The 16826-nt window shown below is 37.1% G+C and overlaps 1 protein-coding gene and 1 pseudogene across 2 annotated transcripts in view; one reads left to right on the plus strand and one right to left on the minus strand.

Moving 5' to 3' along the window:
- FHIP1B (FHF complex subunit HOOK interacting protein 1B) overlaps positions 1-16153 on the plus strand; it is a 117260-nt gene extending 101107 nt beyond the window's left edge. For both annotated transcript variants that reach the window (XR_011995111.1, XR_011995110.1), the window contains exon 15: positions 15917-16153. The gene's annotated coding sequence lies outside the window, so the exon portion shown is untranslated. The remainder of the gene's footprint in view (positions 1-15916) is intronic.
- On the minus strand, positions 9100-10103 carry LOC112910909 (olfactory receptor 56B34-like; annotated as a pseudogene).
- Positions 16154-16826: the final 673 nt, after the last annotated feature.

Consider the following 16826-nt stretch of genomic DNA (forward strand, 5'->3'; position numbering starts at 1 on the left):
AGGGAGCCGTATGTGGGACTCCAACCGGGGACTCCAGGATCACGTCCTGGACCGAAGGCTGCGCTAAACCGCTGAGCCCCCCGGGCTGCCCTGGTCTTGAAGTGATTTGTTATTTTTGCTCACTTTTTCCTTGATAAGCACATTGTCTTAACAAGGCCATAACTCAACTGCAAGGGAAGGTTGGAAATGTAGGGAAGCTCATGGGTTTGCAGTGAATGCTGTCTGAGTGTGTGATCCATGATCCACCCATGCTTTTTTTTTTTTTTTCACCCATGCTTTTGATCACCTAATATTTCTGTGTTCTCTCTTCTTCCCATATTAGAACGCATTCAAATCATCTCCACTGTAGAAACCCCAAAGTCCTATCCAGGCACTTCACCCAGCTCCAAGTGTAGGATCTTCAGCTGATACACAAGAATTTCTCCATCAGATTTGTTTCAGTCTTTTCTTGGCCTAGAGACCTGATTTATTTATTTTAAGAAATATTTTATTTTTTAGTATTTTTAAATATTTATTTATTTATTCACGAGAGACACACAGACAGAAGCAGAGACATAATCAGAAGAAGAAGCAGGCTCCCTACGGGCAGCTGATGTGGGACTCCACCCCAGGACTCCAGGATCATAATCTGAGCCAAAGGCAGACACTCAGCCACTGAACCAGCCATGTGCCCTGAGACCTATGATTTAAAAGGAAATTTATGTGCTGACTTCTCACCCCCTTATTAATTATATGATAGTGTGACAGAAACATTTAACAACAACTTCTTCCATTTGGAAAGATGATGAATATGAGGCATACAATGGTCATTATTTCATAGCAATTTTGAAGTCCCCATTGGGCAGACACTGGGAATACTCTCTGTGCCCTGGATTTGGGCGAAGTTTCTCTTTTTGTGGGGAGGTGGTGGGTGGAAGAAGTTTCTTGATAGAGTCTCTAGCAGAAACTCTCTTGTCTATTCCTTACTGTGACTCATGAAAGCATCTCTCTGGAATCTTTTTTCTTTTCTATTATCTTCTTATGTCATATCTAAAATAGGAATTGGGGGAATATGTCCTTCTTGGGGACAGCAGAGGTTTCTCAGTCCATTTTCTGGTGTTGAAATGTTTTATCTCAAGAGTTAGATTAACTCTTAAGTAGTCAAGGGATTTCTTTTTTTTTTTTTTTTTAAGATTTTATTTATTTATTCATGAAAGACACAGAGAGAGAGAGAGAGAGAGAGGCAGAGACACAGGCCGAGAGAAAAGCAGGCTCCATGCCGGAAGCCTGATGTGGGACTCGATCCGGGACTCCAGAATCATGCTCTGGGCCAAAGGCAGGCACTAAACCACTGAGCTACCCAGGGATCACAGTCAAGGGATTTCTTAGCTGAGCTCTTGATTTTTTTTTTTTTTTTTTTGGCAACATAAGTTGGTTAAAAACCTAGTATGTTTCTTATGTACTTGGTTCCACTTATGTGCCAATAAACACATTTCAAATCTTTTAAAGACATAATTCTCCAAATTTTTCTATTTTTCCCTTTATCACTTCCATGTATATCTCTGAACCAAATGGAGGCTACTTTGGGACTCTGATGCCTTAGTGGGAAGGTACCACCTTTAATTTGACCTTTGCTCTCAGTTGTTATCCATCTGAGATGTTTATTGGAGAGTACACTCATAACATGATCTTTATCTTTTGGCAATTTAATTTACTGAGAAATTTTGCTTGAAGCTTTAAAAAGTCATTTCTTACTGTTTGGAAGCAATAATATTAGGATACATGGCAAAGAGGGATTAAGGTTGCTAATCAGCAGGTATTATTCTGAATTATGTGGGTGGAGCCAATGTAATCATAAGGGCCCTCATAAATAAAAGAGGCAGACAGAAGGGAAAGTACCAGTGAAACAAGTCAGAAAGAGAAAAACAAATACTGTATGACATAATCTATATGTGGAATATAAAAAAAACAAAGTCATAGAAACAGTAGAATAGTGGTTACCACGCATGGTGGTGATTAATGGGGAGATGTTGGTCTAAGAGTACAAACTTCTAGTTTTAAAAAAGTAATTTCTGTGGATCTAATGCACAACATGGCAATAATACTGTATTATATACTTGAAAGTTGCTAATAGAGTAGAACTTAAATATCCTTGACACTAAAAAGAAATAGTAATTATGTGATGTGATGCAAATGTTAGCTAACTCTATGGTGGCAATCATTCTGCAATATATATCAAATCAACACATTGTACACTTCAAACTTATAAAATGTTGTATGTCAATTATATCTGAATAAAGCTGGGGAAAATGACATTTGGAGGAGACCCACTAGTAGTCCCATTCAACCTGCTATATTATCATTTTTTCCTTTCTGAATGAATAGCAAATAATGCTTTATTGTGTCAAATATGTGAAAATTTGAAGTTGTATTATTAATACAGCCACTGAATTAGTCTGATTTTTGGAGTTTTTGAATGTCGAGGAGCATATCTAACTAATAATTTTATGAAGATTAAATGAGACTTTATTTATGGTAATTTTTTAGCTGCCAGATACTCTATATAGGGCATTGCTATTATTCTTATGCTACTGCCAGGTGGACACATGAAAGATATTGGGTTAATCTCAAGACTTCATTGGTGGAAGAATCACTCTGACCTGCTGGAAAAGGATGCAGCTTTTCTCCTTACTGCTGCCTCTCGTGTTCACCCATCCCAGTTTAAGGGCTGATTACTCGTGGCTCTGCTGTGGGTTTTCAGCCTCCATATCCTGCCCTGCATTGGACCAGTCTGGCTGGTCACCTCATGGTTCCTACCATTGCTCCACATCCATCCAGAATCAGTCTTCTAAGCAGCTGATGCCCAAGTGTGGATTCATCCATAAGCTTCCCGAAGGCTCCCTTCAGTGAATGGTCCAGAACATAAAAAAAAAAAAAAAAAAAAAAAAAAAAAAAACACTGGGAAAGACTACATTTACTATAGACCTGTGACACACAGATTTTGTTAGGCAGCTGTGAGGTGCTAGTCCTGTGCTAGGTATACTGTTTTATTTCGTAGTTTCCCCTTGTAATTATAAAGACTAAAAAAAAAAAAAAAGATTTACTTATTTACTTATGAGAGAGAGAGAGAGAAGGAGACAGAGACAAAATGAGAATGAGTAGGAGGAAGGACAGAGGGAGAAAATATCCAGGCAGGCTCCTACTGAGCATGGAGACTGCCTTGGGGCTCAGTGTCACCATCCATGAGATCAGGACCTGAGCCAAAACCGAGAGTCAGATGCTCAACCAACTGAGTCACCCAGGTGCCCCTATAATTATAAAGTCTTGTAAATATGCTTTTTATGGACTGCATTTTATTTTTTGAGTAATGATGCAATGAATATTTTTCTTAATAAAATTCACATCTTTTTACAGATTATTTTCTTTAAATAAATATTTAGGATGGATTAATGGTTTTATTTATTTTCTTTATTCTTTTTAAATTTTCTATTTCATTGATTTCTGTTCTCTTTTTATTATTTCATCTATTTGCTTTGGTTTTAATTCTTCTAATATCTTAAAATAGAAGCTTAGATTTCAGATTTGAAATTTTTCTTCTTTTTAAATACAGATATTTAAAGCTACAGTTTTCAAAAAAAGAATAAAGCTGTAGTTTTCCATTTTTGTGTGCTTCAGATACATTCCATACATTTTCATATGTTGCATTTTAATTTTCATGTTATTTAAAATATTTTATAATTCCCATTATAATTTTTTTTAACCTACGGTTTATTTAGAAGTGTGTAATTTTATTTCTAAGCATCTGGAGATTCTTTGAAATATTTGTTTTGAATTTCTTTTTTTATAAAGATTTTATTTATTTATTCATGACAGACACACAGAGAGAGGCAGAGACACAGGCAGAGGGAGAAGCAGGCTCCATGCAGGGAACCCGATGTGGGACTCAATCCTGGGACTCCAGGATCACACCCTGAGCCAAAAGCAGACATTCAACCAGTGAGCCACCCAGGTGCCCCTTGTTTTGAATTTCTAATTTAATTCTGTTGGGATCATAAAATATTTTATATGGTATCAATCTTTTAACTTTTTTTTTTTTTAACATTTGTTGAGACTGGTTTTATCATGTGGTATTTGATTTATCCTGGAATATTTAAATGTACCTGAAAGATGTGTATTCTGCTGTCATTGGGTGGAGTGTTATAAAAATATCAAATATCAAATTGGTCAATAATGTTGTTCAAGTGTTCTGTATTCTTGCTGATATTCTGTTTAGTTATTCTATTAATTATTGAGGTTGGCATATTGAAATCCTTAACTATTGTTGTTGAGCTGTTTTTTCTCTAAATTATGTAAGATTTGCTTTAAGCATTTTGGGGCTTTATTGATAGGTGCCCACATTTATAGATGATATATCTTTTTAAGGTATTTGTTCTAGCATTATTAAATGACTCTAGAAATATTTGTTTTAAGGTCTATTTTATCTGACATTAATATAGTCAGTCCAGCACTTACGATTTTTATCTGTATAGCTTATATTTTTACTTTTTAAATTTTAAACTATTTGTACTTTCAGAATTCTTTTTTTAATTTTATTTTTTAAATTTTTTTTAAAATTTTTATTTATTTATGATAGTCATCACAGAGAGAGAGAGGCAGAGACATAGGCAGAGGGAGAAGCAGGCTCCATGCCCTGGGAGCCTGACGTGGGATTCGATCCCGGGTCTCCAGGATCGCGCCCTGGGCCAAAGGCAGGCGCTAAACCGCTGCGCCACCCAGGGATCCCTCAGAGTTTCTTTCTTTCTTTCTTTCTTTCTTTCTTTCTTTCTTTCTTTCTTTCTTTCTTCTTTCTTTCTTCTTCTTTTTTTTTTTTATAATTTCTTTTTTTTTTTTTTAATTTTTTATTTATTTATGATAGTCACAGAGAGAGAGAGAGAGAGAGAGGCAGAGACACAGGCAGAGGGAGAAGCAGGCTCCATGCACCGGGAGCCCGACGTGGGATTCGATCCCAGGTCTCCAGGATCGCGCCCTGGGCCAAAGGCAGGCGCCAAACCGCTGCGCCACCCAGGGATCCCTCTTCTTTCTTTTTCTTTCTTTCTTTCGATTTTATTTATTTATTCACGAGAGGCAGAGACTCAGGCAGAGAGAGAAGCAGGCTCCATGCAGGGAACCCGATGTGGGACTCAATCCAGGGACTCCAGGATCACACCCTGAGTTGAAGGCGACGCTCAACCACTGAGCCACGCAGGCGTCCCTTTAATCCCTGCATATTTGATGTTATTGTTTATATGTTTGGATTTGTATATGCCATTTTGCTTTTTGTTTCTGTATGTCTCAGGTTCCTCCAGGTTTTGCTCATCTATTGCTTTTACTACCATTTTACTTATTTTGTATGAAATAAAAATTTTATTGTACCATTTTAATCCTTTAATTCTTAAACTGTGCTTTGGTTATTTTCTTAGATATTGCTTTATGAATGCACCTCTTTTTATCACAATTTACTTTACATGAATGAAAACTTGATTCTGATAGAATATAAGAACTTTGTTCCAAAATATCTAGATTACCTCCTCCTTCTTTGTTCTCACTGTTGCATAAATATTATATCTTTATGTGTTACAAACCCACTAACACAGTTTTGTTATTATTGCTCTATATAGTCTTATGTCTTTTAAAGAAGTTTTGAGAGAAAAAGATAAAATATATATTTATTTATACAGTCATTATGTTTGCCACATATTCACCATTTTTAGTTTCTTCATTTCTTCCTATGGATTCAACATACTGTCTGGTGTTACTTGCTTTCCTCCAAGATTTTCTGTAGTATTTCCTATAAGGAAAGTCTGTTGGCAGTGAATTTCCTCAGCCTTTTTTTTTTTTCTGTTTGTGATTGTTTTATTTTGCCTTTATTTTTGAGGGATAATTTGCTGGATATAGAATTCTTGGTTGAGACTAAGAACTTTCAGAACTTGGGATATGTCATTCTATTGCCTTCTGGCCTCCAGGTGTCATTATCAATTGTAATGGGTGTTTGTGATGCATTATTTTTCTCTTGTTGCCTTTAAGATTGTTTTGTCTTTGTCTTTAGTAGGTTGACTCTTAGTGTGTAGATGTAGATATCTTTGTTTTTATCATAGCTGGGACTCTGATGTTCTTCAATATGTAGATTAATGTTTTTTTATTAAGTGTTTTTGATTCTTCAGTATTTTCTTCAGCCCCATTCTTGGTTTCTCTTATCCTTCTGAGAATTGCATTTCACATATGTTGGTATTTTGTTGTGTCTCAGATCTCTGAGTCTCTGTTCCTTTTTCTTTAACTATTTTTTTCTCTTTGTCCTTCAGATTTACTTGCAAATTCACTGTTGTTCCCCCCCCCCCAGTTATCCTACTTTTCAATTCCAAAAATTCCATTATATATATATGGTTTATATCTCTTTATCAAGATTCTCTGCTTGTAGTCACTGTCCTCCTATCTTTTTTAATTCTTTAAGTATGGTTCCCTTTAATTCTTTTAACATATTTATAATATCTTCTCTGAAATCTGTCTTTGATAAAAGCAATATCTGGGTTCACTGAGAGTCCATTTTGATGACTGCTCCATCCCCCCCCCCCCACCATAGGTCTTATTGTCTTCTTTCTCTACATGTCTCCTACTTTATTTAAATAAACAACTTTTTAAAACTATTCATTTTAAATACTTTTTTTTCCTGATTACCCCCCCCCCCCCACAAGTGTTGTTGCTGTTTTGTTTTTTTAAAGTAACTTTTCCTGGCATCTGTGAAACCTGTCTCTCCCACAGTGCTCACCTGACTTCTCTGCTTGAAAGTTTTAAATTTAAAATTTTATTATTAAGCCTAGAATTTAATGAGTTTCCCTGTGATTAGTAGGCTACTGATTTATCTTAGTAGATAAATAGCTTAGTAGCTTAGTAGGCTACCAGTGATTTATCAGATGTTGTGTCTAAATACCTTGAGCCAGTAATAGTTGACTCCTCTGCTGTGGATTTGTGTTCAGCTTGGAATGTGCTTACATTCAAAGTTTAGGCAATTTTTAAGTCTGCTCTGGCTTTAATTTTCCATCAGTCTTCTCAAGTGTTTTCTGCACTTAGCTTCTGGGCAGTTTAGGATGTGTGGAGAATTTGGGGTCTCTTTGTTCTCCCTTGAATGTCTGTACAAACTTCTAGTCAGTGGGGTATGTGTAAGAGCTAATCAAAGCCTCTAAGCTTCTCTCATTGCTAATATCTCCTTGTGAACATCTGGCCAGTCTTCTAGTCTGCTGCTAACCCCAGTCAGGACACAATTCTCTGGCTAGGATGACTGCAGGGCTTTTCCCTTCACCCTGGAAAAGGGTTTTCCACTCTTCATTCATTCCAAATAATCAGCCTCTCTGACAATGAAGCTGCAAATTTACACCCAGTCTTTCACTGGTGAAATTGTCATACTGACCAAGTGGGATTGGAAGAGGTTACATGGGAGTCACTCCAGGCAAGAACAAAAGAGTCCTGTGTCTCCTACCCAACATTTGGCAGCTATTCAATAAATGCCTCTCAATATGTAGTTTTTCCACTGGGTGGTATCCAGAACCATGATGTGAGTATTTCTGATAATTATTTCTAATTTTATAGTTTCCTAGGAAGAAGATTTATGACTTCTCCACACTGTCATACCACTTTCTATTCCCTAAAAATTTCTTTGTGGTAGGATGAATACATTTCCTCAGTATTTTTGGCCAAGCATGCTCCATACTGAGACTCCCAACTTGACAGCCCTTTACCTTGTACTTACATGCTTCATCTTATGAAAAATACTCTTCCCAAAGTCTTCCCACCTTCCTCACACCTTCAGCCATGTGGGGACTGTGAGCAATCTACTACCTGGTGGCAGTCCAGATAAAATTTAGGTCACCAAGTTAAGTTTGAATTTTAGATAAACAATAAATAATTTTTTAAGTACGAGTAGATACCAAATGTTGCATGGCATGTACTATTACTAAAAAACATTCGCTATTTTTCTGAAATTAAAATTTAACTTATGTTCTGTATTTTTATTTGCTAAATCTGGCAACCCTCCCTTGTCCATCTGGATTTTGATACTGGTCCCAGGACACCAGTTCTACTTCATCCCAACACATACTCTCTCTCTTAACTGATGGTGAGATTTCCCCTTGAGAATTTTTCTATGATCTTTGATGCAGATAGGTCTAGACTCTGTTGGGATCATCATCCACTCTTTGAGAAAAGGCATATATTAAAATCTAAAATGAAGAGATTATAGGGGCAGGTGGTCTCATTACTTCTCTTCCAGAAAGCTTTCTTGGATCAAATAAAAATTGGCTCTGTATATAGTGAGAAAGATCAGCCTTTGTCAAGTCACAAAATAATATATGTTATATGCTTGCCACATATAATTAATTTTTATTATACTGATCTCTAGAAGAAAGTCTGCTGCCTGCAATGTTAGACAAGCATCTGGCAACATTTAAAAAATAAAATTGTATTGCACATACTATTGTTTTACACTTTGAAGTGTATGATTCAATGGTTTTTAATATATTCATAGATTTGTGCAACTATCACCATTATATAATTCCAGAACACCTTCATCACCACAAAAAGAAATGTTATCTAAGAGCATTGATCACTCTTCTCCCACACCCAACATTCTCAGTCCCTGACAAACACCAATCAACTTCTATCTCTATAGATTTGCTTATTAAACACAATTCCCATAAATAAAATTATACAATATATGACCTATTATGTCTCGCTTCTTTCAATTAACATATGTCTTAGGTTCATCCACATTGTAGCATGTATCAACACTTCATTCATTTTTATTGTTGGATAATATACCAAAATGTGGATATACCTCATTTTATTTATCCATCTATCAGCTGATGCATGTTTGAATTATTTCTAAGTTTGTAGGTTTTAAATGTAAATTGATTCCATTAAAAACAAGTATATAGTTCCATTTAGTCAGGAACTGCCTCTCATATCTATTTAATTTACAACATTTTTATTTCTAGACAGTGTGAATTTTTGTTGGCTAGCAAATTGTATTTCCTAATGAAAGAGGGAAATTGGACTGCAGCCTGGGTTTTCAAAACCTGTGCTCTTTTGTAACATGACATATCACATTCTTTAAGTTTGTGTCATTTTGGGGACACATTCTTTTCTATCTCAAATACCCTCCAGAAGCCTACTCTGAACCCCTGAGCCCTAAGAGCATATACCATGGGGTTGAGGGCTGGGGAAATGACAATGTTGAGCACATTTAGAAGAACAGGGAAGATGGGAACTGCTTTTCCAGCCAGATGAGCTATAGATACCATCACAATGGCTGTGTAGAAAAAGAAGATGAAGATGAGATGGGAATGGCAGGTGCTCAGAGCCTTGATTATTGCCTCAGTAGAGTGCAGCGCCAGCACAGAATGAAAGATTAGAGCATAGGAAATAAAGACTAGAACCTTGCTACTTCCACCCAGGACCCATGCCAAAGCCAATTGATAGAACATATTAATGGTAATATCCTCATGGGCCAAGCCAGTAACCCCTGGGTTGGAGCACATGCAGTGCTCAATTTCATTCCTGGAGCAATAGTGTCTCTGGGCAGTATAGGCACTGGGATGGTCAACAGTACATTCCTAAGCACCATGAACACTGTGCTTTTACCACAAAAGCTTCAGTAACTATGGAGGAGTATTAAAGTGGGGTGGCAGATGGCTACATATCTATCCACAGCCATGCAGAAGAAGATGCCTGACTCCATGCTAATAAAACAATGAACAGCATAAATTTGAGTAAATCACTCAGGGAAGCTAATGGCCTGGACATCAAACCAGAATATGGCCAGAATCTTGGGCATGATGATTTTAGCCAAGCCGATGTCCACTATAACCAAGACACTAAGGAATTGATACATGGGCTCTAGAGGTTAGGCTTATGGTGAACAGTGATCACAGTAAGAATGTTGGCACCAAGAGCTGAGACATCTCAGAGCCAGGGGCAGGCAGGGAAAGCCAGAGCTGCCATTCATGAATGCATGGAAGCCCCATCAGGATGAACTTAGACACTTGAAATCTTGAGCTGTTGGGTGCATTCTGGGAGATATCCCTATCTTGGGACATCTGAAACTGTAGTGTCTGTCTGTAGATAGAGGGAAATAAGAAGGGAACTTGGGTAAGTGTTCAGCTGTGATTCAGATTTAATTTAAAGATATAAGATTCACTCATAATCCTTTTCATCATGATATTACACCATGTCTCTTGTCTCTGGAAAATGTTCAGAAAAGAGTAACTGAGATGGCCAAAATAGTCCTAAAAGGAAGATTACAGAAGAAACAAAATTAGTTACCAGCTTCAGGTCACTCAGTGGTATTTTTGTAGGTATTTTTGATGTAGACAAAGTAGGAGAGTATTCAGTCCTGAATATTCTGATTTCTCAGGAGGTAAAAATTAAGGATAGAATAGAGGTCTTCCAAGGAAGAACAAGAAATCAAAACAGAAATTACCATAATGGTTTTGTTTTGGATAGGGTTTAGATGTTTGCACAAAAACTCCTTTGAAAGAGGACTTTTCCAAATTTGAGGAAATTGAAGTTCATAGAAATTAAGTGATTTATTTGTGGTTACAATTTTTTAAAATTATTTATTCATGAGAGACACACAGAGAGAGAGAGAGAGAGAGAGAGACACGAAGAGAGAGAGAGAGAGAGAGAGAGAGAGTGAGGCAGAGACACAGGCAGGGGGAGAAGCAGGTTCCATGCAGGGAGCCCGACATGAGACTCGATCCTGGGTCTCCAGGATCATGCCTTGGGCCAAAGGCAGTGCTAAACAGCTGAGCTACTGGGGCTGCTCCAGTTTTAAATGATAAACACACTGGAGCTAAAATCTTAGCATTCTGTATTTAGCTGCCATGCACATTTTGTTAAACTATTGCTGATGGCTTAATAAAAATGGTTATTTTAATTTTTAAATTCAATTAGCCAATATATATAGTACATCATTAGTTTCAGATGTAGTTTTAAATAATTCATCAATTGTGTTTAACATCCAGTGTTCACCATGTCATGTGCTCTCCATAATGCCCATCACCTAGTTACCTCACCTCCTTCCCCACTTCCCCTTCAGCAACCCTGTTTCCCAGAGTTAAGAGTCTCTCATGGTTTGTCTCCCTGTCTATTATTTTTCCCCATTCAGTGGCCTCCATTTCCCTTATGATCCTCTACACTATCCCTTATATTTTGCATATGAGTGAAACCATATAATTGTCTTTATCCAATTGATTTATATCACATCTTCTTTTTCCATTCATCTGTCAAAGGACATCTTGGCTCCTTCCACAGTTTGGCTATTGTGGATATTGCTTCTATGAACACTGGGGTGCAGGTGCCCCTTCATTTCAATACATCTGTATCTTTGAGGTAAATACCTAGTAGTGCAATTGCTGGGTCATAGAGTACCTCTATTTTTAACCTCCCAAGGAACCTCCATGCTGTTTTCCAGAGTATGGAATGTATCAGCTTGCATTCCTACCAAGAGTGTAAGAGGGTTCCCCTTTCTCCACATCCTTGCCAACATTTGTTTTTTCCCATCTTGTTAATTTTAGGCATTCTAACTGGTGTAAAGTGATATCTTATTGTGGTTTGATTTGCATTTTCCTGATGACAAGTGATGTTGAGCATTTTTTCATATGTTTGTTGGCCATTTGTATGTCTTCTTTGGAGAAATGTCTGTTCATGTCTTCTGACCATTTCTTGACTGGATTATTTGTTTTTTGAGTGTTGGGCTCGATAAGTTCTTTGTAGATCTTGGATACTTGCCTTTTATCTGATATGTCTTTTTTTAAATTAATTTGTTTTTTATTGGTGTTCAATTTGTCAACATATAGCATAACACCCAGTGCTCATCCCATCAAGTGCCCCCTCAGTGCCCATCACCCAGTCTCCCCAACCTCCCCCACCTCCCTTTCTACCACCCCTGGTTCGTTTCCCAGAGTTCTGTCTCTCGTGTTCTGTGTCCCTTTCTGATATTTCCCACTCATTTTCTCTCCTTTCCCCTATATTCCCTTTCATTATTTTTTATATTCCCCAAATGAATGAGACCATATAATGTTTGTCCTTCTCTGACTGACTTATTTCACTCAGCATAGTACCCTCCAATACCATCCACTCGAAACAAATGGTGGGTATATGTCATTTCTAATGGCTGAGTAATATTCCATTGTATAAGTATACCACATCTTCTTTCTCCATTCATCTTTCATGGACACTGAGGCTCCTTCTACAGTTTGACTATTGTGGACATTACTGCTATAAACATTGGGGTGCAGGTGTCCTGGCGTTTCACATCATCTGTATCTTTGGGGTAAATCCCCAGCAGTGCAATTGCTGGGTCGTAGGGCAGATCTATTTTTAACTCTTTGAGGAACCTCCACACAGTTTTCCAGAGTGGCTGTACCAGTTCACATTCTTACCAACAGTGCAAGAGGGTTCCCCTTTCTCCACATCCTCTCCAACATTTGTGGTTTCCTGCCTTGTTAATTTCCCCCATTCTCACTGGTGTGAGGTGGTATCTCATTGTTTTTTGATTTGTAGTTCCCTGATGGCCAGTGATGCGGAGCATTTTCTCATGTGCTTGTTGGCCATGTCTATGTCTTCCTCTGAGATTTCTGTTCATGTCTTTTGCCCATTTCATGATTGGATTGTTTGTTTTTTTGCTGTTGAGTTTAATAAGTTCTTTATAGATCTTGGAAACTAGCTCTTTATCTGATATGTCATTTGCAAATATCTTCTCCCATTCTGTAGGTTGTCTTTTAGTTTTGTTGACTGTTTCTTTTGCTGTGCAAAAGCTTCTTATCTTCATGAAGTCCCAATAGTTCATTTTTGCTTTTGTTTCTCTTGCCTTCATGGATGTATCTTGCAAGAAGTTACTGTGGCCAAATTCAAAAAGAGAAATTAAGGAGTCAATCCCATTTACAATTGCACCCAAAAGCATAAGATACCTAGGAATAAACCTAACCAAAGAGGTAAAGGATCTATACCCTAAAAACTACAGAACACTTCTGAAAGAAGTTGAGGAAGACACAAAGAGATGGAAAAATATTCCATGCTCATGGACTGGAAGAATTAATATTGTGAAAATGTCAATGTTACCCAGGGCAATTTACACGTTTAATGCAATCCCTATCAAAATACCATGGACTTTCTTCAGAGAATTGGAACAAATTATCTTAAGATTTGTGTGCAATCAGAAAAGACCCCGAATAGCCAGGGGAATTTTAAAAAAGAAAACCATAGCTGGGGCCTCACAATGCCAGATTTCAGGTTGTACTACAAAGCTTTGGTCATCAAGACAGTGTGGTACTGGCACAAAAACAGACACATCGATCACAATGGAACAGAATAGAGAATCCAGAAGTGGACCCTCAACTTTATGGCCAACTAATATTCGACAAAGGAGGAAAGACTATCCACTGGAAAAAAGACAGTCTCTTCAATACATGGTGCTGGGAAAATTGGACATCCCCATGCAGAAGAATGAAACTAGACCAGTCTCTTGCACCATACACAAAGATAAACTCAAAATGGATGAAAGATCTTAATGTGAGACAAGATTCAATCAATATCCTAGAGGAGAACACAGGCAACACCCTTTTTGAACTTGATATGTCTTTTGGAAATATCTTCTCCCATTCCATAGGTTGCCTTTAAGTTTTGTTGACTGTTTCCTTTGTTGTGCAGAAGCTTTTAAGCTTTTTTAAAATTCACTTTTGCTTTTGTTTCCTTTGCCTTTGGAGTCATGTCTTGCAAGAATTTGCTGTGGCTGAGGTCGAAGACGTTGCTGCCTGTATTCTCCTCTAGGATTTTGATGGATTCCTGTCTCACATTTAAGTCTTTCATCCACTTTGAGCTTATCTTTGTGTATGGTGTAAGAGAATGGTCTTGTTTCATTTTTCTGCATGTGGATGTCCAATTTTCCCAGCACCATTTATTGAAGAGACTGTTCTTCTTCCATTGGATATTCTTTCCTGTTTTGTTGAAGATTAGTTGACAATAGAGTTAAGGGTCCATTTCTGGGTTCTCTAGTTTGTTTTCTTGATCTACCTGTCTGTTTTTGTGCCAGCACCACACTGTCTTGATGCTCACAGCTTTGTAATATAGCTTGAAGTCTGGCATTGTGATGCCTCCAGCTTTGGTTTTCTTTATCAACATTCCTCTGGCTATTTGGGGTCTTTTCTGGTTCCATACAAATTTTAGGATTATTTGTTCCAGCTCTGTGAAAAATGTCAATGGTATTTTGATAGGGGTTGCATTGAATATGTAGATTGCTCTGGATAGCATAGACAAAAATGGTTCTTTTAAAGTATAACCTTTTTTTCCTTTTTGATTACAAAAGTTAAATTGAAAACATATTAAAACCTATATTTTTCAATTTATTGATTTTTTAAATACTGAGATATGTAAGATAATTAAACCACTAAAAACTTTCCTCCAACTTTCAGGTTTTAGAAGGCTAGAGTATTATTTTAAAAATACATAATACCATATATTTCCTTAAATGAATTTTAACATATACTAGATTTAATTACTATAATTACCATAGTTATTTTGACATTTAAATATTTAGATATTTATACTTAAGTGAATCCAATGTTCACCATATAACTTTTCCTAACAATACCTCCTCATTTGTGAGGTCTTTATTGCATGACTATAGAACATTTTCAAGTTATTTTAATAGCAAGGGAAAATAGGCAGTATATCTTGAGTGAATTAGAAGATCATCTTCAATTCAGAATTTTGATTATTATTTTCATTACCTTTTTTAAAACTGGTTTTAATGGTTCATTACAAAAAATATAATTTGTTTATTATGAATAGATTTTGAACTACAGAAGGAAGAATATATTTGTATTGTTTTATTTTTCTCCAGATAGCAAAACAGTAGTTTTAGTTTCTTTTCCCATTAGCTACTGATGCCTCCTTTTCTGTGCAGTAAGTTTTTATATGTACTAGGTCTATTTATTCTGTTCCATTTTTCTATTTGTGAATTGTGATGAGATTTCTATAGTGAGAAAGAAATTTAAAAGGAAGTCTCAATAGACTTTTACTCACATCTGATTGATCAGAAATGAGATTGATGTTCATTTCTAGTTCCAAGAAAGACTCAAAAATCAAGTCTTTTAGATGTCCAGCCTCTATGATAGTGGAAAGTTATGCAAAGGTAGGTTTGAATGGGTACTGGGTAAACTAACTCCCCGTAAAAACATAATATACATTACATTATTTCATGCAATATTTTCAAAAATTGATAAAACATTGGACCACAAAAAAAGTTTCAAAACTTCCAAAGAGTGAATAGGTTCTAGAGATCTCTGAATCAACGTGACAAACTCAACACACCACAGGTTCCTACTCCCACTACAAAACCTAGCAATCACTAAGAATATGCAATAACATATCAATGAATAACATCAACTACTAACACAAAACAAATGGAGAGCTACTGATGAAAGACACACACACACACACACACACACACACACACACACACACACACAAACAAACAGGAAAACTCCAAAGATGAAAGGCAATTGTGATGGAATTGTCGAAAAATGAAAGCCCAAACAGTGCATGGTAGATTCAGACTGAGAAATGTCTGACTAAGAAGAGCAGGGGACCATGAGAAAATCAACCCAGTGATAAATGAGTAGCACAGTAGAAGTAGCCAGATAAATCTCTCTTGCTGCACATACACTCCTGAACCAAGAAATAGACCAAAATTCAAGAAACAGTGGTGGATATTCCAGAACATTAGACATTGGGTCATAAAACATAGCAGTGACTCACATGGTTATAAAGGACCATACCCCATGAAGCATGGGGATAACCTGAAGAATAAATCAAGATATTAGCAAACCTCATATCTCTCTTAAAACAGGTTCCATGAAACAAAGACAGCAACATCCCAAGATTGCCTACTAGAAAGAAAACCAACCAACCAGAATCAAAAATGGCTTGGTACAAACTTGACAAAGGTTTCTTCCTGAATGTAAGCCCCTTGTCTCCCTTTTCTTAGGGCATTTGCTTCAGAAAACTTGTAAATAACAATGTCAATAGTGACAGCCAATCTCACTTTCCCCCTTTGGCTGATTTAATAAAATATTTTACATCGATAGTGGTGTTGGCTTTTTTCTTTTACAAATAAAACCAGTTAAGAATGCATTTTATATACTGCAAAATTTCCAAGTCATTGAAGATTTGAGACTCATAATTCATAAAATCCTTTTATTTTGAGAATCTTTGCTTTATAATTTATTATTCAAAAATTACTTAGCTTGATCATTTACTCAACAAAGTTTTACTAAATGCCCCCTGTGTGCCTGATACTATGGCAGCCAAGGGGTTTTCTTTGCGCATTCCCCTGGCTCAAGAGCCCCATTGTCTGCAATATGGTCACATCAGAGCTCAGCAGCAACTCTTTTCCCTCATCCCCACATACAGTTCTTAACCCCTGCCCAGGTGAAGAGACTGATGGAAGGTAAGGAAAGGCAAGTTGAGAAATCCAAGGACAGTGAACCAGATTCATAGACAGGGACAGAATCCTCAGAGGGGAACTACCTCCATTGAGTCCCATCCCAGTGTCTGTGATAGTGGCTGATTTACTTACTCCTGCAGGAGATTCCATGAAGATGCCCCTGGGCTGGTTCTTAACTTCTGGGCTGCTTCCCCTCTCCTGGCTGTTGCTGCCTATGCTGGGCCTTTTGTTCCTCAGAGCAGATATGTCCCTCTCCTACCACTCCTGGGGTTTTGGATGTAAATCACAGCTCTGAAATCACCTGGTCTTGATG

This window comes from Vulpes vulpes, chromosome 11 (assembly GCF_048418805.1).
Source record: "Vulpes vulpes isolate BD-2025 chromosome 11, VulVul3, whole genome shotgun sequence".
NCBI lineage: Eukaryota > Metazoa > Chordata > Mammalia > Carnivora > Canidae > Vulpes > Vulpes vulpes.